Source organism: Dendropsophus ebraccatus, chromosome 11 (genome assembly GCF_027789765.1).
Source record: "Dendropsophus ebraccatus isolate aDenEbr1 chromosome 11, aDenEbr1.pat, whole genome shotgun sequence".
In the NCBI taxonomy this organism is placed as follows: Eukaryota; Metazoa; Chordata; class Amphibia; order Anura; family Hylidae; genus Dendropsophus; species Dendropsophus ebraccatus.
The window spans coordinates 32,355,904-32,383,252 of record NC_091464.1 but is presented as its reverse complement, the minus strand read 5'-3'; the positions used below and the strand labels follow the sequence as shown (position 1 = coordinate 32,383,252).

The following is a 27,349-nucleotide window of genomic DNA, read 5'->3' as shown; positions in this document are numbered from 1 at the left end:
CGGTCTTTAATCCCTGTGGGGATTAGTTGGGAGTGGCTGCGGTTCATTCATATGCTATCAGTAAGAGTTGTGCCATACATCAGCACAACCTACTCAGGTGAGAGTTCTATGTGCTTTCTTTCACTACTTCAGCTGTGTCTGAATTATGCTGTCTTATATTTTACATTGTCTTATATTTTAACATAAAAAACTGTCCCTGTTTCCCAGCCACTAAGATCATTCAAGACTGTACCAAGGACTGATAATGGATCAGGATGTGATCTTAATGTCACTTTCAGCTTCCTCCTCCTTCCTCTCCCCTATACATACACAGAGCCAGGAAGTAAAAAAATTCTTACACCTACAGTATCCCCCACCAACAAAAATGCAAATCAGTTAAAGGGTACAAACACACACACCATATACGCAGCAGATACGCAGCAGATCTGCAGCAGATTTGATGGTGAAGTTATTTAGATCTATTCTGCTGCGTAACTGCTGCGTATTTGCTGCGTATCGCAGCAGTAAATACGCTGCGTATAGGGTGTGTGTGTTTCTACCCTAACAACTGAGGTCATACATTTACACCCTCGGAATCTTGACTTTTGTGCATTAGAGCATAAATTTACACCCTTCCAGGTAGTAGAAATATGAAGCGAGCTCAGGAGCTGAGCTCGCTTCATTGCGGGTGAGGACCGACTGCTAACAGGGCAAAAACAACATTTAGGTGTAAGTGAATGGAGACACCCCTGTCACTTACTGATTTTGACCCATGCAGCGTTGCTGCGGGGGTCCTTTTTGAATTTTCTGACTTCAGGAGGTACTGTATACTGCTTGTATAATGCTAGTCTCATCTGTAGACGTAGGATATTGCCACAATGTAATTGACTTTAATGCAATGCATTGAAGTCAATGGAATGTCAGACATCCAATGCACACAGTGTATAAAAAGACAGACAGCTGCATGGACATAAAAATAATGATCATGACAACCCTTTTCGGACGTCTTTTGCAAACACACACTGATTTTTGTTTTATTCGCTGTTCTTACTATTAAATTCAATTAACTTTTTTTTTTTTTTTTATTGAAGACACACCTAAAGGCCAGTTAGTCCACCTAAACTAGAATAGTGTACTAACAGCCGCCATTACACTGACGGGTGGCAAAACAGCAAAATGAGAGACGTCATTTTAAACTCAATAAGCTTGTGTGTACATAGTCATATCTTAGCATGCATTAAAATAAAACAATATTGTTATGGCACAGTGAAAAGCGTAAATAAAACATGGGGAAAAAAAAAAACCTCCAGGTTTGCTGATTTTTTTTAAATTACATTTTATATGGAAAAAAAATATAAAAATCAATATGACCCGTCTACACAAATATGATACAAATAAAAACTAGACATCAAGGCGCAAAAAATAGCATCCCACACAGACCCACAGATGAAGAAATTAAAGCTTTATAAGAATTGCAATAGGGCAATTGTAAGCATACCTATTTACAATTTAAATAATAGTAAAACATTAGAAAAGCTATGAAAATATGCATAGACTGACCTAAAGAATAAAGATATTATGTCAGTTCTACCATAAAGTCCAACATGGAAATCCCCCCCCCCCAATTTGCAGAATTGAAATATTTTCCAATTTCATCCCATTAATAATATTTTGGGGGGTTTGTCATTCATTTTATAGTACAGTAAATTGAAAGGCGCCATTACAATGTTTGCAAAAGTGAGGAGAAAAAAAACAAAACAGTAAAAATGAAAGTTGGCCTGGTCATTAAGGCCATTTTAGGCTCTGTCCTTAAGAGGTTAAACATATCCCCATAAAAACAACAGAATTTACAGGTAAAGGGTCCACACAATCTACAATCATGGTACATACAGTAAGTAGTCAGGTCTCCCAGTATGAATAATGTTGAACATATACAGTATAATGTGCCTACAATAGCTATAAAGTATATATATATATATATATTTATATTTATACACAGTATATATCAAACTACCAGTATATCTTCTGTATTACGCACTGATAAAGATGTATAGAATAATATCACATTATGGAGGAACTGAGCTAAGGAAAAGAAGAAAAATGCAAAAAACAGTGGTCATTCTGTGACATGGCAATTTTTAGTGCGGCTGCATGGAATCCCGGCTGGAGTGTATACAGTGTGTATACGCTATGGCCGGGATTCCATTCTGGGATGCGATTAGCTGCTGTAATTAAACAACGACCATTGTTGTAAATCTGCAGCAACAGCCGTTGTTTAATAAAAAGATATTTTGGGGGAAAGTTATCAAGCAAAAAAGTTGTATTTGTTGGCGTAAAACGTCCAGATACGATTTTATTTTATTCGCAAATTGCCGTTTTGCAAATAAAATATTTGCCTCTGGCCACTTTACGCCACCTTTGCCAGTGGGGCGTGAAGGGGGCGGCACGGGGGGTGCGGACTCTGGGTCCGCTGCATTTATCATTTTTTGCGTTGAAAAATTATACTAAAATCTACACCAGCTCTGAGCTGGCATAGGTTTCAAAATCTTCGCATGGAGAGGCTTAGTGAAATCGGGATTTATGTAGAGGCAATGCGCCTTTATACAAATCCAATGAGCACCGGAGCTGCGGGGACATTTTTACGCCCGGCGTAAAAAACGCCGGACTTAATAAATGCCCCCCATTGTGTGAACTTGGCCTAATTGCTGGTGTAATATTTCGGACAAGGGGGATTCCACCTCAAACCCCAATGTGTGTTTCCCCTCTACAGCTTCCACGGGAGAAGAAAAAAATCTTGTTGGTTCTTTACACCAAATAGGTGGTGAATACTGCATCTAGAGATGAGCGAATCACTTGGAAATTCATTTCGCAAAGTTTGCGAATACTCGCATGAATTCACGAATAATTCGGGAATTTCATACAAACTAATTTCATTAAAGGGGAACTCTGGATAAGAAAAACTTGTTTTCTATTAAAAGTACATTAAAAGTCAAATATATGTGTCTATACATTGTATTACCATACCTGTACGGTTCTGCCACACTGGTAGCTGATAGAAATCCAGGAAGTTAAAATGGCCCCTGTGAAAAAAATGGCCCCTGTGCAAATCCACATTGTCTTCTGCTCCCTTTCCTATCCCCCCTTAGGGCCCTTGCACACTGAGCAATTCTCGAGGAATTGTAGCTGAAAGTTTTCAGGCAGAATTCAAGCAGAATTTAAGCCCTCCATTGACTTCTATAGGATTCCTCTAGCAGATCTACAGCAGAAAATTCTGCTCGGAAATTCTGCAGTGTGAACAACAGAGCAGAAAACCCATTGAACACAATGGGACTTTGCTCTGTACATTTTTTACGGGAGGAATTTCAAGCTGAATTTCAAGCTGAATTTCAAGCTGAATTCCTCGCCTTTTCCTCAGTGTGCACATACCCTTAGGGTATGTGCACACGGAGCAATTCTTGCGGAATTCCGCCCGAATTCCGCCATAAAAAGCGGGCGGAATCCGCGTGGAATTCCGCCCGTGTAAATACAACATTGCTCTTTCCATAGAGAACAATGGGATTTCCGACTGCCCGTGCACACAGAGTAAATTTCCGTCCGGAATTCCGCGCGGATTCCGCGCAGAATCCGCATTCCGCCTGAAGAATGTACATGTCAATTCTTTGGGCGGATTCCGCTAGAGGAATCCTATAGAAGTCAATGGGGTTTGAATTCTGCTGGTAATTCCGCTTGCATTCCGCTTGATTTCCGCGCGGATTCCGCTCAAATTCCGCTCGAATTCCGCTCGAATTCTGCCAGAGCAGAATAGGCGAGGAATTTCAAGCAGAAATCTTTCAGCTACAATTCCTCGAGAATTGCTCCGTGTGCAAGGGCCCTTAGAGTGAGTTCATACTGAGGAATTCTTGAGGAATTAAAGCAGAAAGTTTTCTGCTTGAAATTCCTCGCCCATTCACCTCTGGCAGAATAGGAGCAGAATGTGAGCGGAATTGAAGCGGAATTCAAGCAGAATTTCAAGCAGAATTAAAGCCCCATTGACTTCTATAGGATTCCTCTAGCGGAATCCGCCCAAAGAATTGACATGTCAATTCTTCAGGCGGAAAGCGAATCCGTGGCGGAATTTTCAGCGCGGAAATTCCGCTGTGTGAACAAATAAGCGGAAAGCCCATTAAAGCTAATGTACATTCACAATGTTCATTCTTTACAGGCGGAATTCCGAGAGGATTCCACACGCATTTTGCCGTGGAATTGGCCTGAAAATCTGCGAGAATTCCTCAGTGTGAACCCACTATCAGGAGACAAATATTCAGTGCCTGTCTCACATTGTGTGTGTTTGCTGAGATCAGGTTGATGATGCAGACAGGGGGCAGGGCGTGATCTCCCAGGAGGTTTGGCTGGATCCCCCAATCCCCTGAGTGATTCACCATCTCTGACTAGCCAGAAGAAGGTGTTGCACTAATTACTCTAATTGTGCAGAAGTGTGCAGTGAAAATAGGGCTGTGTTCACACATGTTGGAGTGTCATTGCAGTACTGCAGCGTATTCATAAAAATGATGCAGTAACACAAGTAAATGATGCTAATCGGCAGAGAGGATCAAAGCCTTATTGTGGGGCTCAACTTCAAAGATAAAAGATGCCTAATCATAATATGTGCGTGGAAATGTAAATAAAAAAAATCTAAAAGCTCCTTACTTTATTCCATTATCAGCGTTACAGGTAGAGAATACAGTGTGCTGTGTGGTGTTACAGGTAGAGAATACAGTGTGCTGTGTGGGTGGGACAACAATGAAATGATAAAGTACTGCAAATAATTCAGTAACACAATAAAACTGCAATGTGTGAACACAGCCTAGATGTTCTGCAACAGCTTTGGGCGGGGAATAGGCAGGGTGGAGGACTGTGATGAACAGCTGAGTGAAAGAGGAAGTGCAGAAACACAAAACAGAACAAAACTCCCCAAAACAAATGGACTTTTGGTAAATTCAAAAATGGAATAGATGGTAAGTAATGCTTTGTGCTTCTGCAGAAGTTTGATTTTTTTTAACCTCTACCTGGAGTTCCCCTTTAAAAATAGTGGCGAGCGACCATTTTCATAAATGTTCGTATGTTCCTACAAAAATGCCGCTAATTGTTTGCGTTCGCGAAAAGGTTATAACAATAATTTTTGAACATGCAAACGTTTATCTTGTGATGTACAAGCGTAATATTTACAACTGTGTAATGTTCACAACTGCGTAATATTCGCAACTGCATAATGTACACAACTTCAAAATGTATGCAACTGCGTAAGTATAAGCTAACATATGCGTTCGCTATTGCGGCCGCCATGTTCAGCAAATTTGCAAAGCAAATTCGCTGTGAATTGGAATTCGTCAAATTCGCTTCGCTCATCTCTAATTGCATCTATGATAATTAGCATAAGGCTTGAATATGTTATCCAGATCTATGATGTAACCCTGAAACTGGGACATTAATTGTCGTGCACCCCCCTCTTATTTTGACAGCTCACTGAGAGCTGATGAATTCATATGGCATTACTCATATGGCAGCTACGTTAAGTGCCTTAAGTTATAAAGTATTACATTTGACCCTGGCAGTGAAATGGTTAAAGGCTGGCAGTAGCACATACCGTACATTTCCACCCACACAAAATAGAACAGAAATAATAGAACTAAATAACAAAAAAAAAAAATCACCTAACAAACATGGCTTCTCATAAGCTATAAAGCCAAGTCGCATTACTCAGCCTCACAATGATTTTTGACATAATGCATTTACATTCTACCAAGCTTAACCTAATTTGACTGGAGAAAAAGAAATAAATAAAATATGTATTTGCCTTGAGCTTAAGAATTAGCACTATGAAAAATTATTGTGAGAATCTTAAAATTATACCAAACATTACCAGTTTTTTTTTTTTTTTGCCATAATCTAAATGCTCTGCTGCTATAAAAAGACTTGACTTTTTTTCTTCCTTCATTGTGTGCTGCTTCCCCTTTGAGTGATCTTTTCTGATGACTGGGCCAGATAAGCTGGTATTTGTGCTTGCTCTTCAGCTGAGATCATTTGTACATTCTCTTCTAATAAAAAATGTGGCATTTAAATGAGACAGTGTGTCTGCGACTATTGTCTTTTCAGTCTTTTTTATGTAAGTAATGGTTGTTATCATCTTGTTAAGTGCATAATGCTGAGCTGATGTAAGACATCAGGTTTGCCATTAAAATTATATTTTCTTTTACAGACTTGAGTTTGTCTGCAACGCCGCATTATCTCACCCGCGGTAAAAGGTAAATAGTAAATTAAAAGGAAGGCACATCTTTACATGAAATGTATAGTATAACTTTTTATTTTTTATTTCAATTCAAAGAGTTAAATGAGTTGCTATCATTAATTTTGCATGCTTAAGAATAAAAATAGAGAAAAAACATTTAACTTTTATATTTGCCTTAGGAGATAATCATGGTTCTTTTCCAGAAAAAAAAAACAAAAACCGTACTAGTCCCCCCGATAGGATGTCTAGTGAGTAAGGCTTAGCTGCAAACTTTCCGACAATGTTTTGTCGGTCTGTTTTTTTCTCATAATTTATGAAGGCTGCAGTCAGGGTGTACATCAGGGGGAAGGCGCGGATCTCTGGCATACGCCTGCCTATCAGACCTTTGTGGGAGGGTTACAAGATGGAAAGAAGGCGTGGCCTCCTCCCACATCTGATTTATCATGCTCACAGGCGTAAATCATTATACAAATTTACACCTGCTGGAAGCATGCACCTCTTAGTAAATCCAACCAGGAAAGAGGGGGCAGGGCTTTATTTAAGACCAGCATATGAGTTTTCATAAATGTCCCCCCTTTGTGTATTGGGCGCCCATCATTCCATTGACTCCAATAAATTCCATTGACTTAGTTATAATTTGATAATAACAGAAGTAATAAAAAAAAGCACAGTGTAACACAGTGTGAACGTAGTCATACAGTAGTTTATGGATAAATGGTGCTTAAAGCGACTCTGTACCCACAATCTGACCCCCCAAAACCACTTGTACCTTCGGATAGCTGCTTTTAATCCAAGATCTGTCCTAGGGTCCATTCGGCAGGGGATGCAGTTATCTTCATAAAAACAACTTTTAATCCGGCAGCGCTGTGTCTAACGGCCAGGGCTTACATTTGTATAAGCATTAGGCTGGCACACCCTCTCTGTCCTTCCTCCCCACCTTCCTCATCATTAGGAATGCTCCAGGCAGATTTCTTCCTATTCCCCACCTGTGTGTATAATGAACATGGGCTGGATCGTTAATACACCTGTGCAAAGCTTAAACAGCAGTAAATGTTCCTGGATCATTCCTAATGATGAGGAGGGTGGGAGAGGGGGTGCCAGCCTAATGCATATACAAATGTAAGCCCCGGCCATTAGACACAGCGCTGTAGGATTAAAAGTTGTTTTTAGGACAATAACTGCATCCCCTGCCGAGCGGACGCCAGGACAGATCTTGGATTAAAATCAGCTATCCAAAGGTACAAGTGAGAAACAGATTGCTGAACTCAGGGAGAACAGCCAAACGACAACACTGCCGGCTGCTAGTGAAAGCGCTCAATGCAGTGAAGTCCTAGGTGCATTGCCCCCTGGGAAACATGAGTATGCAAAAGAGGCGTCCGTGGAGCCTCATTGAAGAGTCTCAAAACACAGGACTAGCCAGATATCCCTCCGGGAAGGACCCAGCCAAGTGGCAGCTCCTGTTAGGAAACCACCAAATCCACCATATTAAGTGGCCCTATAAGTCAGTGTAATGACAAGGGATAAACCAAGGCTAGGTAACCATCCACATACAGCTGTTTTGGGGTGTTGCCCCTCATCAGTGTGGAGCAGGATTCTGGCTAGGTGGGAGCAATGCCTAGTAGAGCCATAAGAGAAACAGATTGCTGAACTCACAAGTACAAGTGGTTTGGGGGGGACAGATTGTGGGTACAGAGTCGCTTTAAAGAGGTTTATTCAGGGCGCAGAAGATGGCTGAGGCCCTAGACTGTATCCATATTTTCCAAGTCTCCCTAGGGCTGCATCCAATTTCTTCAGCCACAAGTATTTAAACTTGACTTGACTTGAGCATGCTTGGGTTGGGCTCATCTCTAGCAATAATTATGTAAAGGAGGATGTCTTTTGGCATCAAAATGAGGGCCGATATTTGACAGTGTGTGAACTGTCTCAGAAGTCTCCTATGGCATCTCTTATATATGTCACCATTATGTATTGCCATGAAATCATTTAATTCCTTCTAAACCACATTTTTCTGTTTTGGGGCTAATCTAAGTTCAACTAAACACAGCAATCGCTGAGCTCAGGGAGACCAGCGACAAAAAAATAAAATGGAGTACTCACTGAAGAGTCTCCACTGATGCATTGCCCCCTATAAATTTAAATATTCAAAAGAAGGGTCCGTGGAGTCTCAGTTACGAGTCTCCAAACACGGGAATAGCCAGATATCCCTCCAGGGGAGGGAAGCCTATTGCCAAGGGGGTGCCTCCCAGTGGGGAGATCACCAAACCACCCTGATACGTAGCCCCTTAAGTCCCACTCAATTGCGAGTATTGGAACATAAATAGGGAAATACCAGGGTGTCCCCTTTTACGTCAAAGTCTAACTTTGTGGCAAGTATTGCGACATAACAAAGGTTTACCAAGGCAGGCATCCATCCATAGACAATCGTTTCGGGGTAGTTGCCCCTCATAAGTGTGGAGTAGGATTCTGGCTAACAGGGGCAATGAAAAATAGACCAACAAAACAAAGCAATCACTTAGCTCAGGGAGACCAGAGACAAAAAAAATCAAGTGGAGTACTCACTGAAGAGTCTCCACTGATGCATTGCCCCCTATAAATTTAAATATGCAAAAGAAGGGTCCGTGGAGTCTCAGTTACGAGTCTCAAAACACGGGAATAGCCAGACATCCCTCCAGGGGAGGGAAGACTATTGCCAAGGGAGTGCCTCCCAGTGGGGAGATCACCAAACCAACCTGATACGTAGCCCCTTAAGTCCCACTCGGTTGCGAGTATTCCCTATTTGTGTTCTAATACTCACAACCGAGTGGGACTTAAGGGGCTATGTATCAGGGTGGTTTGGTGTTCTCCCCACTGGGAGGCACCCTCTTGGCAATAGTCTTCCCTCCCCTGGAGGGATATCTGGCTATTCTCGTGTTTTGAAACTCGTAACTGAGACTCCACAGACCCTTCTTTTGCTGATCTAAGTTCAGCTGTACACTCACTGGGTTGGGTGCAATGATTGTACTAATGAATGTAAGTGGCAATGCATAGAGCATCACTACTAATCCTCTGAGCTCTGTACAATAGCAGGAATTTCTGTCAGGGAAGATTGTAGCTTTTCTGCTGCCTAAAGTAAAAGTTAAAACGGTGCACCTTTCCTCCTCTATCCCCATTGGAAATCATGAGTAAAGGTTTTTGTGCAGAAAATCTGCAGTTTAATGTAACAATACAAAAAAAGTAGACTATACACCTTTATATAATACTCATAGGGGGAGATTTATCAAACTTGGTGTAAAGTGAAACTGTATCAGTTGCCCCTAGCAACCAATCAGATTGCACCTTTCATTTTCCAAAGAGTCTGTGAGGAATAAAAAGTGGAATCTGATTGGTTGCTAGGGGCAACTGTGCCAGTTTTTTACACCATGTTTGATAAATCTCCCCCATAGTTACCAAATAATACCACTATACAAGAAACAACATTATACTACAACATTATACCATACCGGAGCATGGGTCGCCGCCGCAGCCGTAACAATCACAAAAATGCTTTCAGAATTTATTACATTTTGATAAGGTCAAAATTTTCTCTTTTCAGATATAATAAAACACCTGTTGAACTGAATTTATTAATATATTATCAAGGTAATGTATTTATGATAATAAAGTAATGACTCATTAAAGTAATGATTCATTAACCCCTTAAGGTAAAAGCCAATTTTTGTTTTTGCACTTTTACATTTCCCTCTTCATGTTAAAAAGACTATAGCGTATGCATTTTTTCACCTACAGACCTGAATGGGCTCTTATTTTTTGTTATCAATATTTTACTTTGCAACTAAAGACTTAATTCTCCAGTAAAATATGTTGTAAAACCACCCAAAAAATTATCATTGTCAGATGAAATTAAAAAAGAAAAATTCAGGGGAATCCGTGTGTATGCCATTCACCCTATGGTAAAATTGACTTAAAGTTGTTCACCAAGTCAGTACAATACAACGATAGACAACTTACATAGCTTTTATTTTATTTTACTGATTTAAAAATGTAAAACCTTTGGGGAAAAAAAAGTTTAAAATTGCTCTATTACCATTTTTTTTTATCTATGCGGCTATGTGAGGTTTTTTTTTTTTTTTTTGCGCCATGATCTGTACTTACTATTGATAGCTTGCTAGCATACAGTATATGACTTTTTGATCACTTTTTATGACATTTTTTTCAGATGTGATGTGACCAAAAATTGTTAATATTACCCTTTGGCTGGCTTTTGCGCTTGCACTGTTTAGCATGCGAGGGACTTCTATAGACAATGCATTGATTGTTCATATAGATAAATGCAGTACATATGTTACTGCTGGAGCCCACAGTAATGAATTCTGAGCCAGGATCAGCTTCATTCTGGCGCTGACCTTCAGTCACTTAACTAGAATGCATTGCCCGTCTTCGATGACTTACCGGGAAGGGGGTGGGGATCCGTCTACTTGACCAATATGGATTGTGTTATTATAGCATTTATGCTTAACTTGGCAATTGGCCCATGTTGGCTATTACTGGCGGTTTCTGTCCGCTGATAGCAGCTGGGACCAGCGCTGTTTAGAGCGAGGTCATGGTGCTACCCCTTTCTAAACACCCCTAGCAGAGCAATGAGGTACCAGGGACATCATGAGTCGCTAAGGGGTTACGCTCCAAAACAGAGTGATCAAATCTGAGAAAATATTAATACATTTCATCACAAAAGTACTTCTAGAAGATATTAATACATTTCATCACAAAAATACTTCTAGATTGACTGTTAATATAACAAAACACATAACATTAAAAAAAAATATCCATCAGCTCCAACCCATCAAAGCACAGACTCTACAAAACATCTTATGATGCCCTGTGGCACCTAAACCTTAGCATCAGATCCTTATGCCTTTATGCCCTTTAGCATGTGAGAGTATTGGACCTGTTTTTCCAGTCCATCTCATAGACACTAATATAGGGAGTTATAACTTTGAACCATTTGTCTTGTTCCTCAAACCATTATTGAACAATTCTTGCAGTGTAAGGCTATTGTCATGAATGCAACTTTGGCGCAGTCCTCGGTGCGTAAGGTACGACCGAGACTGCACTTTTGGTCATAATCTTCCATTTATTCTGTGTTTTGTTTGCCTTTGTTTTTGCCAGTTTTTGCTAAGTTTCCTCTGGTCATGTAACGGTTAACCTGCCTTTGCCTCAGTGATTGACAGCTGGTCCCTCCTATCATCTTCTGGACTTGGTTCCTGGTCTCCTATTTAAGATTGTAGCTTCTGCCTGTGCCTTGCCGGTTATTGACTTAGTCTCTGCCTGCTTGTGGTTCTGTTTCTTTGCTTCTCCTGATTTTTGCCTTGTATCTTTTGACCTTGCTTGTTTGCTGCCTGCCCCCGACCATATTGCCTGTTATTTGACTACTCTTTTGGATCCTGATTTTGTACCTTTGCTGCCAGACTGTTGTGACCCGGATTGCTGACCATTCTTATTGTGTTTGTTCGTTTTGTCTTGTCTATTGTTTCACGTATCCAGGCCAGGGATCGCCGCCAAGTTGTCCGCTGCCATTTTAGGGCAGATTGCGGCAATTAGGTAGGGACAGTGGGAGGGGCTGAGCTCAGGGCTCACTGTCTCTGTGTGTTTCGTGTGACTGGTCCTGACAGCTATGTTCACACAACACAAGTTTAGTACTGATCATTGCCATTGTTGCCGACAATGGCCGTGATAAATACTAAACTTAACTTGTGCTACAAGTAGTATACGCTCTAGATGTGATTCTATCCACCCACACAAAAAACTGACAGTAATTTTGTAAGTTCACAGAATGTGTGCACTGTGTGCAGCGGTGAATTCGGATGTGGACGCACCCTTGTTTGCCCGCATCCTAATTCACCGCTGAAACACAAATTCAGGAGAAATGAATATCATCCGGCCGGTACTGCTGGAATGATCTTCCGTAACACTGGCCGTTCTGTGAACCGGCCAAGTCACAGAACAGTTGGTGTTATACGTAGTGTGAACCTGGCCTGACAGCGTCATTATCCTTCTATAAGATAGACAGTCATAAAAGGGTGTACTTAATGAAAGGGTGTACCTAATTTACAGCAATGTTTAGATAGATTTAAAAATAAAATCCATGTGGATGCCAGAACTAGAGATGAGCTAACCGGCCAAGGTTCGGGTTCATATGAACCTAAACTCTCGGCTTATGATTCCCACTGGCTACCCACTCTGTGGTGAGGGTGAATACAGCCTGAGGACCGCCTGGAAAACTGGGATACAGCCATAGCCATAGGCTGTATCCCAGTTTTCCAGGTAGTTCTCAAGCTGTATCCACACTCTCCACGGAGCGCGCAGACAGTGGCAATCAGAAGCCGAGAGTTCAGGTTCATATGAACCCGAACCTCCGCTGGTTCGCTCATCTCTAGCCAGAACCTAATATTTCCCAGCAGAGCATTGACCAGTAGTGTTAAGAGAGCACTAAAATCCTCAAGTGCTCGAGTCGAGCATTTTTCAATGCTTGAGTGCTTGACTTGAGTAACAAAACTCATTAAAATCAATGGGAACTAAAACATTTAACCAGCTCCTGCTTGGCAGGTTAATCTATTAAATTTTTGTGTTCAAATTTTTATTTCTTTTGTCCCTCAGTTATTGAAGGTATATGGCCACCTTTACCAAAGCTCAATGTGCTCAGTCGAGCTCAATCAAGCTCAACTGAGCACTCCAATGCTTGATCAACACTACTGCTTAATCAACACTATTGATCAGGGCTCCAAACTACTTCCAGTGGTTTTCCTTCTCCTAATATTGCATTCTGGTGCAATATCTTCCGCAGTTTATTGATGCACGAGTTTGTTCATCCACATTATTGCTTGGGAAAGAAAACATGAAAATTTCGGCACGGCCATATTTTTTTAACTCTTCTAGTTTCACTGTTAAAGTTTATGACTTTATATGCAGAAAGGTGCTTTATTATTTGTCTCAGGTCCAATTAGTCATACTCGACATACACCCCAGGCTGTATCCCTATCTATGCCTCTGAATTAAAGTGATTGTTTTGTATCAAACATACTAAAGCTGGATTTAACAAAGAAAAGTATGCAGCCACGTTCTTTAGAAAGGAAGGTTTTTTCTATATCTATAAGAATAGTTCACTGTGAGGATAATAATATAGCTTGTGACACCTTTCACTTTCAAGAAATCATAACTTCTGCAAATCAGAAAAAGATTGAGTAGCCTTACAATGACCTAGAGTAAGAATTGTTCGAATTGTATTAAAATTATACTGTACAACAATATGTCTTGTGAGTGATCTAAAATTACCTCTAGACTGTGTTCACATGAAGTTTTTTCCTTTCCTTTCAGTTCATTTTTTTTTTTTAAAGACGTCCATCAATTTTAGTCATCAGTAATTTCATGTTTTGGGTGCCTGTCATTACAATGACGGCTGTTGGTACGTTATTCTAGCTCAAGTGGACTGATTGGCCTTTGGGTGAGCCTTTAATTATATAGTCCATTGAATTTTGAGGATAGAGAAAACTGTGTGAACAACTTCAAAAGGTCTTTTGTTTACAAAAAACGTCCACTAATAATTGTCATGATTAGAGATGAGAAAATCTCTACCATGCTTGAGTTTATCCGAACCCGAGCGTTTGGCATTTGATAAGCGGGGGCTGCTGAAGTTGGATAAAGCTCTAAGGTTGTCTGGAAAACATGGATACAGCCAATGACTATATCTAAGTTTTCCACATAGCCTTTGGGCTTTATCAAACATCCAGCATGCTCGAGGTTCGCTCATCTCTAGTCATGATCATTATTTTGATGTCCGCGTTAATTACATCCATTATTTAATACACTGTGTTCATTGGGCTGACGTCATTTCATTGACTTCAGTTATAATTCGGCAATAATGGACGTCATTTTAAAAGGAAAAAGTGTACGCCTTTCCTCTTATTTTTTTACTTAGTGTGAACATAGCCCAAAGTGCAGTATGTTTTTTTTTTCTTATGCTTATACTTGCTATTTTATGTCTGCTCTATTATTGTTTGATAGGGGTTGGGCAAAAAGGACTTTGATGTTAATTTTATACGAAATAAATACCATATTTTTTGGCGTATAAGACAACTTTTTAACCTAGAAAAATCTTTGTAGAAGTCGGGGGTCATCTTATAGGCCAGATATGGTCGCCCCATACGGTGGGGGGCTCCAAAATGACATACACTACCTGAGCAGGAGACAGAGATCGCCGAACCTCTCCCAGCCAGCAGAGCGTCTTATCGAAGAGGCTTAGAGACGCTCGACTGCCGAGATCTTTGGGAGATTGGGAGAGGCTTCGAGAACTTCCGGCACCTCTCTCATTCTCCCAAATCTCTACCACCAGCGGAGCATCTCCGAGCCTCTCTGGTGAGACGCTCAGGTGCCTGTGAGAGGTTCGGCGATCTCAGTTTCCGGCGCAGGTAATGTATGTTGCACTGCCTGCGCCAGAAACGGTATGGGAGGGGCGTGTTAACGTTTTCTAAACTATAAGGCCAACCCATGACAATCTTCTTAAAAGTCAGGGGTCGTCTTATACACCCAGTCGCCTTATACACCAGAAAATACGGTGGCGATCGAGCCGGAGCAGGGGCTGCGGATGAGCGGGGGGCCGGGCTGCGAGCGGGGGGCCGGACGGCAGGCGGGGCTGTGGGCGGCAGCGGGCGGCCAGACTATCGCGCGACTACTGTTTACACGGAACGATCGCCGATTTTTTGCGAACGACGATTTGATAACATGTTGAAAGATCAAAATTAACGATTTCTTGTTCGTCGTTTGATCGTTCGCTGCGTTTACACGTACAATTATCATTCGAATTTGATCGTTATCGTGAAAATTCGCACAATAATAGTTACGTGTAAACGCAGCATAAGACAATACTATTTTACACTAGTTTTATAAATCTCCCCCTAAATGAATATGAACTATGGGGGAGATTTATCAAAGGGTGTAAAATTTAGACTGGTGCAAACTGCCCACAGCAACCAATTACAGCTCAGCTTCCAGCACTAATGAAAGGAAAGCTGAGCTGTGATTGGTTGCTGTGGGCAGTTTGCACCAGTCTAAATTGTACACCCTTTGATAAATCTCCCCCTATGTGATCCAAAGAAACCGCTACTGAGGATTTGGATTCTGAGCTGCAGAAAGATCCTCATGTAGGAGCCCCCTAAATAGTGCAAAAGTTCAGCAGCACAAGAAAAAAATATATATGTGGGTGCAAGTCTCACCAAACCAGACCCAGGGTTGTATATAGTATCCAAAAAGATGTAGGAGACCGCACTTCGAAAGGAATATCCACTTTTATTCACACCAATGCAACGTTTCGGCTATATGTGCAGCCTTTCTCAAGCAGTGAGACAAAACACTCCAAAAGCAAAGTATATATGCTGTATGCATGATTACAATTCATCAATCAATTAGAAGGCAAAAATATATAAACATTGTGCATAAACAGTGATCAATAATGATGCACTCTCACTGTATATTTGCTATTGGAGCGTTTTTTATCACTGCTTAAGAAAGGCTGCACATATAGCCGAAACGTTGCATTGGTGTGAATAAAAGTGGATATTCCTTTGGAAGTGCAGTCTCCTACATCTTTTTAGTCCCCTAAATAGTAACAAATTGGTTACGATAGTAGGGGATGCAACCAGTGACCACCAGTAGGATACTGATAGCCAGGAGGCATTAGAACAGAGAAAAAGACAGTATACTCATGAATGATGCCATGTCAGAGCAAGATGTTGGACAACAGGTATCAGACAATGTAAAGGATAAGGCAGGAGTAAGGTCAATTATAAAACTATGGTCAGAGTGAGGAAAAGTGGTAGTCAGGGGTGTAACTACCACTGTAGCAGCCTTAGCGGCTGCTATGGGGCCCGCCGCGTCAGGGCTGGGTCCCAGTGGCCTGCTCCTACAATATACTGGGCCCCCTGAGCTGTCATTATTTGCAGAACTAGGTGGCTGAGCAGGCCTCCCAGGATCTGCAAATGTCCCTTTAACTGAAAGCGCTCCTGACGGCGATTGAAGTTATGCAGTTAAGACTACACTTTACGGCTTAGTGATTAGTCACAAAGGGCCCAATAAAAAATATGCTATGGGGCCCAGACATTTCTAGTTACACCCCTGGTGGTAGTCTCTAGCTGTGCACAGGAACCAGGAAGGGTACTGTATGCATCTTAAAAACCTGGGCATGAAAGTCCCTTAAAATACATCTTTTGGTGCAGGGTACCTTGTTCAAAGGAACACTCCTCTGTGGAAAAAGACAGGAGCAATACAGCCAAACCTGTAAGGACAAAGCAGAAAGGAGTGTCAAAGCCTCTGGTTGCCAGGCAACTGGACATGGCCATTAGAGACAGCGTTGGCCACTGGATGGGAGGCAGCATAGGAACAAGGTAAGGCGAGTAACACATCTGTATTAGTCACTTCCTTTAATGTTATTATTAGATGTGGATTGTTGTGTTCTATTTTATTTTTAGACATGGTGTAAGTGTGGGTGAAAACAACCTTGAGATGGTAGAGTGAATGACGTTAGACAATTTATAAAAAGAAGTTTTCTGGAAACATAATAAATGACAAATACATCAGTAATGGTTTAGTAATGTATTTATTGCTTCATTTTTTCATCCTGTGCATTTGCTTTCTTCTACAAGGCAGAGCTGGAAACAAGCATGCAGATGTCATATTTGTGGTAAGAAATGAAAGGAAGAAAATCTTCTTTTTGCAAATCACATACTTCACAGTCCTGGGCATGAAAATGGGAATATATTTAATCTGGTTGTGGCTATGTACCTGCTACATACAACAAGGGGTGTCGGAAATCAAAAGAACTGAATTGTTTAGCACTGTTTTAAATGCTGAGCTACATTTTAATTGAAATAATTAATTTGTAGGGTTTTTTTTTTTTTTTTTATTAGAAATGAGGCATGGAGGAGAAAGTGGGATTTTGTGGAAGTGCTTTGCTGGTTTTATCGAGGCACAATTAACCATCATAGCTACCACAGCATTCTGCAGTGACATTACATTCTATTTAGTTTGTGCATTATTAGGCTATGTTCACACATCGTCAAAAAAAGAGGCAAAGTGTCCGCTTTTCTTTTATTTAAAATGATGTCTGTTATCGCCATGATTGAACTGACTGCAATGCAATGCATTGATGTCAACGGAATGACGGACGTCCAATGCACATAGTGTATAAAACAACACAATGACAATTATTTTCAGACGTCTTTTGCAAACAGCAGGCATTATTTTTTAGTTGTTCACATAAAGTTTTTCTTTTTTCATAATCCTTTGTCCGTTTTTACTAATAAATTCAATGGACTTTTCAATAAAAAAACACAGCCAAAAGGCAATTAGTCCGCCTAACCTAGAATAATTGACCATCAGCCATCATTGCACTGATGGGCGGCTAATCCTCAAAATAACGGACGTCAATTTGGACTCATAATGACGGACGTAATTTTAAACAGAGCTGAAAAAAATGTGTGAATATAACCTTACATTGAAAATACACCATATTTTGCTTTTATTTTACTGTGTATTAACTTGTCGAATTACTTGTGTTCATAATGTTTGAAAGAAATCAGTTATGTTGAGTAGAGGTAGGAATCGTGCAGGGTTATATACAGTATTTAGCCCAATTAAACTACTGTTCTTATCTAGTTTATAACAAGAACTACTCAATAAAGTATAAAGATATGATGTCCATCATATACTGTAAGGGGTACTCAGGACAGGGACATTTCTAATCATGAAATCAATAGGATGCCTTTATCTCCATGGCTCCCGTGGCACTGCCAGTATCTTACCTATCCATCCTGATTCAGTTGGTGATTGGCTGGGAGGACTTGCAATGCTACAACCCCAAGACCCAGAAGCGGCTTAACAGCAGGACAGATCGGTAAGATATCAGCGGTGTAGCGGGAGCCAGGGAGTTAAGTGCACTTTATTATTTTTAAACTATGTATTGCTGCACATATATTAAAAAAAGGCTCCCACCTGGAATACCCCTTTGGGACATGAAGGTTAGTCCATCCAGAAAATTGCAAGACCTTTAAGGGTATTCTCAAGAGCAGTCATGAAAAACATCAACTACTATGAGACTGGCTTTCATCTCATGACAGATGGATCAAAAGTTACTTCTGCTTTAGAGGAGGAGTTACCAGCTTTACAAACTGCAAACTACCAGCACCACAGATCAGAGTCCACATACAGTAAATGCTTAATAGAGGTCAAGTATCAAATGTATCTCAACATGAACTGTTCAGAGAAGACTGTGAGAAGACTTATTGTTGAATGGCTATAAAGAAGTCACTACAGAGGAACAAGAAAAAGAATAGCATTGCTTGGGCAAAGGAGAAAAAAAAGTTTTACAATTGTAAATGAAAATTGCAAATTTTGTAAGTTGTAAATTTCTAATTTTCTATTTCATTTACTATGTGTTTGTGAGATGCTGAAAAAGTGAGCATGTGGTTTCTACATGTGTGATTAACACCATGGGGCATAGAGGGAAAATGTGATTTTGTCACAGTGCTTTGCTAGTTTTGTCAAGGCACAATTAACCAGCATGGCTACTACAGCACTCTGCAGTGACATGACATCCCATTTAGTTTGCGCTTGGTGGAACCATTATTTTTTTAAGCAGAATATTGACCCCAAACTTACCTCCATGCTATGTAAGGACTATGTGATAAAGAAGAGAGATTGAGTGCTGTGTCATATGACATGGCCCCCACAACTACCTGGCCTAAACCCAACTGAGATGGTTTAGGATGAAATGGACTGCAGAGTGAAGAAAAAGCAAACAAGTGCTCAATACCTCTGGGAACCCATTCAAAACTGTTGAGAAACCTTTGCAGACGACTACCTCAAAAAGTTGATTAAGAGTATGCTATATAGTATGTTTTGATAAGTTCTTTTTTTTACTCACCTACAATGGCAATAATAATAATAATAGTGTCCAAACATTTGACTGATACTATAATATTATATATTTTTTTATCCCCAAACCCTGTGAAATAATAATCTAATAACCTATAGTAGTGTATAGTTGCAGACGATTCAAACAGTTTAAACTAGCAAAGCTGGTCTATTGTTAGTCTGTATTCTTCACAGCGGTACTCTATAAAATTGTGCAGGCAGTGAAACTGAGCAGGTTTTCTCCTAATGTAACAAAAGATGGTCTTTTGAGGAAAAGACTGCTTTCAAATTATTATTGTTGTGTTTGAAAGTATATTGTTTAAATCATTTATATAATTATATTGTGATGAGGTTTTACTGATGGGCAAATTGTAAAACACATGCAAAGATATACAGTATATCTACTGCCCTCATATTGTACATTTGCATATGTTAGAAAGTGCCTTCATGTTTGTCTCTACACTAGAGATAGCGAAAAGTGAAATATTCGATAATTCGATTCAAATAGCTTCCGATATTCGTATATTCGAACGAATATTGTATCCCATTATAGTCTATAGGAGAAAAATACTTGGGACCTGGAAATCAATATTCGACCACTAGGAGGTCACCAAGTGCACAATGAAACCTCAGGAAATGATGCCAACACCTCTGTAATGTACATAGGACAGCAGGGGAAGCATGGCAGCATCTAACACTAGTGATGAACGTTAAGTAGAAGCGTACATTTCGGTCTAGCGGTACGCACATGCATAATATTATATTATAATATATAATATAATATATATTAAAATGAAAGAGCTGTTCAACTCCTTTACAGGACACAGACTGCGCAAATCAGTAGTAGCAAGATAACAGGTATTATCCCGCAATCACAGTATATAGCTGTATTCTGGATATATAACTGTTTTTTTTACAATAATAAAATGAAAGAGCCATTCAACACCATTACAGGATGCAGACTGCGCAAATCAGTAGTAGCAAGATAACAGTTATTATCCCGCAATCACATTTTACAGCCGTATGCACACTGTGTCAGTAGATGTCTGAACACACTGTGTCTCACAACAGCTTCTAAATCTCAGTTTTTTTTATACTTTTAGCCCTAACAAGGGCTTTTTGGGGTCCCTCCCTAACTTCACCTAAAAGCTTTCTCTCCCTGGTGAACAGCCTGTCCCTCTCTAGCTCCAACCAGCAAGTGACACAAATCTGGAATCCACTACTCTTATATTCAGGAGGTGACATAAGTTAGCCAGCCAATCACAGTTAGAGGTTTTGCCTATTAGTCCTGCCTATTCCTACTGCCTGTCCCTCCCTCCTGCATGTTTATTGGCTGAAAAAAAAAACACCAGGGGGGGGTGGGAGGGCGAATCAAATTTTTACTGCGTTATCGTTTGAATATTCAAACGCAATCGAATAGCACGAATAGTGTATTATTCGATCGAATAATATTATTATTCCGTACATAATAAAACAAAAATTCTTATAAAAGACAGATTTAAAGGATTTTTTTAAAATCTAAGAGATATTCAACTAAGACATTAGCTAATGCCTGAAGATGTTATTGGGGCTTGGTGGAGGAAACTGTTGTACTATTAAAGCTTGCAGGGAATTCTCAGCACAAGAAGGAAGCCAATACCTAACCTAAAGCTGAACCACAGATTATACACTGAGGGAAAGGAAATCTATCATGGTCAATAAAGCTTGCTTAGGTTGAAGCAAGCATTGTATGTTTTAAATTAATCTTCTAAATTCTGGCCATCTTCTAAAATTGGACATGTTGAGGTCAATGAGTCAAAAGGAGATTGCATTTTGAAGGCTGGTGTGACAAACAGAAAGTAATAGTGGGCAAAAAAGTAATCTCCCCTTGCAAGAATTTAATTGTATATTGCCAATGCCTATTAACAGAAAAAGGAAAAAGTAATAGATTTAGCTGACTGCTGAATGTTGGTTTTCATTTGAATAAAAAATTATAGACATTTTTCAAAAAAATATAATTTTTTTTTTTACTTTCTTAGGAAATGTTCAGGGAACTATGTATTAATTCAATGGTAAAAAGAATATAAAACAAGAAATGCCCATAGAAAAATAGGATTTTCTGACTTTTTATAAAAAAATATCCATCCTCCTACAAATGGCCAAATCTACTGTATTGTACTTCACTTATCTCTAAGTTTCATACAAATGTCTTTCTCACAGTTTAGTAATGTTTTGTATAACAGTGTTCAGTGCATTGTATAGGCCCCTACCGTGCCTTTAGATTTATTTGGAAGCAGAGTGTTAGTTAAAGGAGAGGGGAAAAAAGGAACATGTTAAGTAATGAAAAAAAATATCCACCTAGAGAATCTACCTTGTGAGAATACAGTATATAGTGGCACTATTTCAAGACATTTAGTTTGTTGGCAACAACATAATAGGAAGTCTTTATACTGCCACATAGCTTCTAAAAACACTACATTGGCATGTGTATTAGTCCTTAAGGGGTCATTCCAATACAAGTGTCACTGTCGTTATAAAAGCTTTTGACATGTCATAGAGACATGTCAAATGTTTTGATCAGTCCAGGTGTGTGTTCAGACCAGCATGTCCACTTCACGCTCTCTGTGAGAAAAAAAGAGTCAGGCTTAATAGCCTTACACTAGGAGCTTAGCACGGTCTTCTCCTGACTCGTCAAAAGTTTTTACAAACGACAGTGACATTTTTTCACACACAGGGCCAGAATCAATACCAAGCTTACCCAGGTAAGTGTCAGGGCCCACATCTACTCTAGCGGCCCAGAGAGGGAGAGGTGTACCCTGTAGTCCAGGGTGAGCGGGCTGAGCATTACAGTGCCAGGTGAGGGGCTGAACATCAGAAGACACAGAAGAAGCAGGACCTGTAAGCATCCTGCACAGAAAGAGACAGGTGTAAAGGACCTGATCACATGACTTGCAGGTCCTCAATCTTACAGTGTGGAGATAAGCCCAAAAGAGAGGGTTTTAAGTGCTGTGTGTATGTGTGTATGTGCCAGTTAGTGTCTGTGTGCGTCAATCAGTCAGTAATGTGCGTCATTCAGTCGTGTGTGCCAGTAAGTCAGTAATGTGTGTCAGTCAGCAATGTCTATGTCAGTCATTTGTATCAGTGTGTGTCTGTGTCAGTAATGTGTGTCAGTAATCTGTCAGTGTGTGTCAGTCAGTGTCTGTGTTGATAATGTGTGTTAGTGTCTGTGTCAGTAATGTGTGCGTCAGTCAGTGTCAGTAATGTACAGAAAGTACTATCTGCTGTTAAGAAATAAGAATGACATGGGCCAAACTGAACATTTTTTACTTTGCCATCAGCATAGTGTGCACTATATCACCAGCACATCCTCTGCAGGATGTGATACGGAAGTGAAGACTGTAAAGTACAATCTTATTTATTTATTTGTTTCTTTTCATTTAATTTAACCTCACACGTGGCAAAATGAGGCCATTAAGCAGAATAAAGACAAAATAAAAAATACACAAATACAATTAATTAAATGCCTTAATATAATAGTAAACAAAGAAAAAAAGTAGCTAATAAAGTATGTCTAGTCTTTGAACATAAAGACAGAACTCTTACATTTGTATGAGTATTCCCTTTGTACTACGGTTAGCTACATACTACTATGGCAATGCACTTGAAGCTAAATTAAAGTACTTTGTTCTGCAAATTAAATAAATATGTGAAAATACTCTAAAATTAAACTTTGACTGTATAAGAATAATTTAAAAAAATATTTTATAAAATGTGCCAGAAATATTAAAAAGAAAGAAAGCAGCATTCAGACTGTCAATGTAAAAAGAATTCCTGAGATGCATAAAGACAGAAGCAAAATGTGTTACAGTTATAGTGAGAACAAAGCAGCAATTTTTAATATGCCAGCACAGTGAGGGGTGAAAAATGAGTAAAGCACAGCTAGAATAAAGACACAGTGAAAGAGTACATGGAGGTTAAGTGACTTTCTTTTACCCAAGGTCTTGCATAACAAGATTTTGTTGCATTTTCTGTCGATGAGAACATTTCTGTTGAATAGGTCTCACAGTATGTAACTAGTCAGTTGCAAACCTGAACTTTAATTGCAACTGTAGGTTTAACAACCAAATGCAATCATTTTACATAAGTTTTTTTTACAAATAACAAGTTGGCCATTTACCCTGAAAGCTTTTGTTTAAAAAACATCTCTATCTTACTGTGGATCAATTGCATTGAGACTTTACTAAAATATGTTTTTGTCTAAGCCTTAGATAAAATGAGCCATTTCACTTCTAAATTCAAATTTCTTTATAGAATATTCAAAGTTATTAGAGCTGGGGTCATCCAATTAAGGACCTCAACTATACCAACGGAAAGTACAATCAAAAAATTACTTTAGAGTACTCGTGTTTAAAAATGAAACAGACAGCCAAAGGCTATGTTCACACAACATAATTTTTCAGTTTTTACTGCAGGGGCGGCATTGCATTGAAGTCAACGCAGTGCCACCCGCTGTGTTCACATATCGTTAGGTTATGTATCTGCCTATTATTTCCGGATGTTGTTCAGTGAACTGTGTCCGGAATTATTAGCTGTCCACACAATGTAAAGTGCAGTGGCGGCCGCTAATTACATTGAAGTAAATGGCTAATTGATTTGCGGGCATGCCTACGATTCCTGAAAATCAATAGTAAATACAGAGGCACGGCTGCAGGAATGTGCTGAATGCAGCCCGGCAGTTTACCAATGTCCGTTGCTGTGTAACGGACGCTGTTAAATGCTGTCTGAACATCGCCTATAAATGTCAACCGCAACTGGGTAATGCTAGTTTAAGAATCAGATTTTAATTGTTTTATCATTGTATTTATTATAGTTTATTATTTATTTTTACAGATTTATTTCAAATTTTTGATAAAATTTCCCCATGACTGGAAAAAGCTTGCATGGAATGCTCTGTTTTTACCCAGCATTCCTTTGTATGCAAATTACAAATAATAGTAATCGAATGTCCATTTGACACTACCACGCTTTTAGTATTGATCTGTATACAAAGGATCAATAGGGGGGTACAGATTGTGTCCTCTCAGCATCCTGTCCATTCAGTCCCCAGTCACTTTAGAAGAGTCAGGCTGATGGAAGAGGAGTATTCATTATGCAGTGCAAATGCATAGGGCTGTGGAGATATACACTAGTTTGCATGGGGCATCAGTAGCTCAGATGTATATCTACAGATTGGTGGCAGCAAAGGATTAATGATTGCTCCAAATGGAGGAAAAGAACAAGCTCCCATCAATATTTTTGAATTGAATTTTGTTCTGCTGGCCTTCCAGTTGAACATGGAAATAGCACATCAAAGACCCTGTCGAATTATTCAGAAGCTCACCATATAACAGACTAGCAAATTAATGTTTTTTTTTTTTAATCCTTATAGAGGAAATTTAGTTTACATTGTAATTTTGAGTTTACTAAAGTAATGAATATAATATTCCTTATGTTTTTCTAGATTTCATATATATTTTGTCTATAATAGTAAATTACTGTACACACTACAGTTCAAGTGTGTTTGTGTGTGGTGCTGCTGACCTAGGTTCAGGACATGACTGTATTTTACCTGAAACTGATTTTTACCATAGAGAATTTAGCTAAGCTATTAAAAATATTAACCCTTTCACGACCGTGGGTCATTGATTGCTCAATGTCCATGTCGCTTTGGGATCATAATATTCCCATAAGCTGACGTCCCTAGCCCTCTCCCCTCCCCTGCCGCTGTTAAAAGCTTGTAACAGTGGCAGAGGAGAGAGGGGGCAGAGCTTGCAGCCGCGTGCTGGCCTTACCTACTTCCTTTCCCCATCGGCCTCCGGTGTCCATGGCTACCATCAGGGCTCTGTGCAGAGCCTCGATGGTTATCAGACAGAGATTTCTCCCTCTGAAGAGAATTCACATTCTGAAGTCCTATAGATGCTGCGTTTGTGCCGACTTCAGTATCTATAGGGTTGACTGTCAGCACTGGAGCGAGGCTCCCATGCTCACAGTTGAGGCAAGTCCCGGCAGGGACCCCCCGCGGATGACACAGGCACAGCTTATTTGCCTGTGTCATCCTGTGTCGTAAATTAATGTTGCTGCAGCCTTAGGCTATGTTCACAAAATGTAAAGAGACCGGCGGTTTCTGCCGGAACGGCCGGTCTCTGCCCGAATCATCACTGCCGATACTTAAGTACCGGCTGGATGAACTTTCCAGCCAAAGGGTTGTAATGCGGGCGCATCACTGGCGCCCGCATCAGAACCTCCCACAGCACATAATAAAGCAAGCGGCCAGAACCGCTCGCTTCATTGTGTGAACTAACAGGGTTTCCTATGGCCGCAATTCATTAAATTGCAGCTGCAGAAAACTGACATGTCCGGCCAGGATCCCATAGAAGATAGGCTTTGTTACACACCGCACAAAGTACGGCCGTTGTTTACGTTTACGCCGTTTACGTATTGTGAACATACCTTAGGCGTATGCTGCAGTGACCTTAATATACTGTGAAGAGGGGGAGGGGTAAAATGGAATTCTAAACTATATTGCTCCTAGTTCTTTTACTATAAAAGCACTGCAGTGATTTGTTCCTTTCATTTTATTGATTAAATTATAGTTAATTGAACAAATAATGATGGTTCTAGCAGCTTTTGAAGCTACTAACAAACACTTAGAGGAAGAAGGATATACAAAGCAGCTTTCTTACACCAACCTTTGGAGGTAGCTTTTCCTTAAAGAAGTTGTTAACTAAAAAAATAAAATAACTTCTATTATGGTAAGTCATCCAGTACTTACTAGAGATGAGCGAACGCAGATGTCGTCCGGCCAAAAGACTGACGGTTCGCGCATCTCTTGTACTTACCAGCTGCTGAATGTCCTGTAAGAAGTGGTGTACCCTCTCCAGTTTGACACAGAGATATCTGCTGCCTTCTCTGTCCATGACAGGAACTGTACAGAGCTGTAGCAAATACCCATAGAAAACCCTTCTCTCTCTCCAGACTGGAAAGAATACCCCTTCCTGCAGCTCTCTAATTCTGACAATGTAGCCTCATAGACTTGCATTGTCATAATTAGCCAGGAGATACAGACAGGAAATGGATCATGCTGCTGCTGTGCTCTTTCCCCGGCTATATCTCCTGATCACAGTGGGTCTCAGCAATTAGACCCACTTCGATCAATAGCTTTTAACATGACTGATGACATGTCACCAGTTTTCTTTTAATGACAGGTGCTCTTTAAGTCAATGTTTTATGCTGCCAAGAAGTCTTAGAATGTGACTTGGGATTTAAAAGATCAAGGCAGACTAGAGAGTTTCTGCTTCGGCTTTTATTACAGGTACAACTAATTTCAACACAGAAAAAGTGGAGCGATTGATGTTACATTATATACAGTAAGATGTTACATATTACGATGGCTAATCAACCACCTATCACAATATTTTATTATTAAAATATTGATAAAATAGAACAAGTCCAAAGACGGGCCACAAAAATGGTGGAGGGTGTCAGGCAAAAATCATATCAGGAAAGACTTAAGGATTTAAATCTGTATAGTCTGGAGGAAAGGGGGGAAAGGGGGGGGGGAATGATTAAAACCTTTAAGTATGTTAACGGACTAAATAAGGTTAAAGGAGAAGTCCGGTGAAAATTTTTATTACAGTATTGTATTGCCCCCCAATAGTTATACAAATCACCAATATACACTTATTACGGGAAATGCTTATAAAGTGCTTTTTTTCCCTGCAATTACCCTGCATCAAGTCTTCACTTCCTGGATAAAATGGTGATGTCACAACCCAACTCCCAGAGCTGTGCGGGCTGTGGCTGCTGGAGAGGATGGTGGCAGGGGGATGCTCAGTGTCCCTCCAGTGCTCTGTGTCCCTCAGTGTCCCCCTGCTATCATCCTCTCCAGCAGCCACAGCCCGTACAGCTCTGGAAGTCGGGTCGTGACATCACCATGTTATCCAGGAAGTGAAGCCTTGATGCAGTAGTAAGTAGTAGTAGTGCAGGGAAAAAAGCACTTTATAAGCATTTACTGTAATAAGTGTATATTGGTGATTTGTATAACTTTTGGGGGGGCAATACAATACTTTAATAAAAATTTTCGCCGGACTTCTCCTTTAAGAAGGGAAGTGTTTTTAGTAAAAAACTGAACTCAAGAACAGGAGGACA

General features: G+C 40.0%; 1 protein-coding gene across 3 annotated transcripts in view; it reads right to left on the bottom strand.

Annotated features, from left to right (window-relative positions):
* NLGN4X (neuroligin 4 X-linked) overlaps nucleotides 1-27,349 on the bottom strand; it is a 246,498-nt gene that overhangs the window by 152,305 nt on the left and 66,844 nt on the right. Inside the window, exon 1 of one of the 3 annotated variants that reach the window (XM_069945080.1) lies at nucleotides 16,494-16,540. The exons of the other annotated variants lie outside the window; for them this stretch is intronic. The gene's annotated coding sequence lies outside the window, so the exon portion shown is untranslated. Of the gene's footprint in view, nucleotides 1-16,493; nucleotides 16,541-27,349 lie in introns of those variants that run through there. 3 annotated transcript variants of the gene reach the window in all.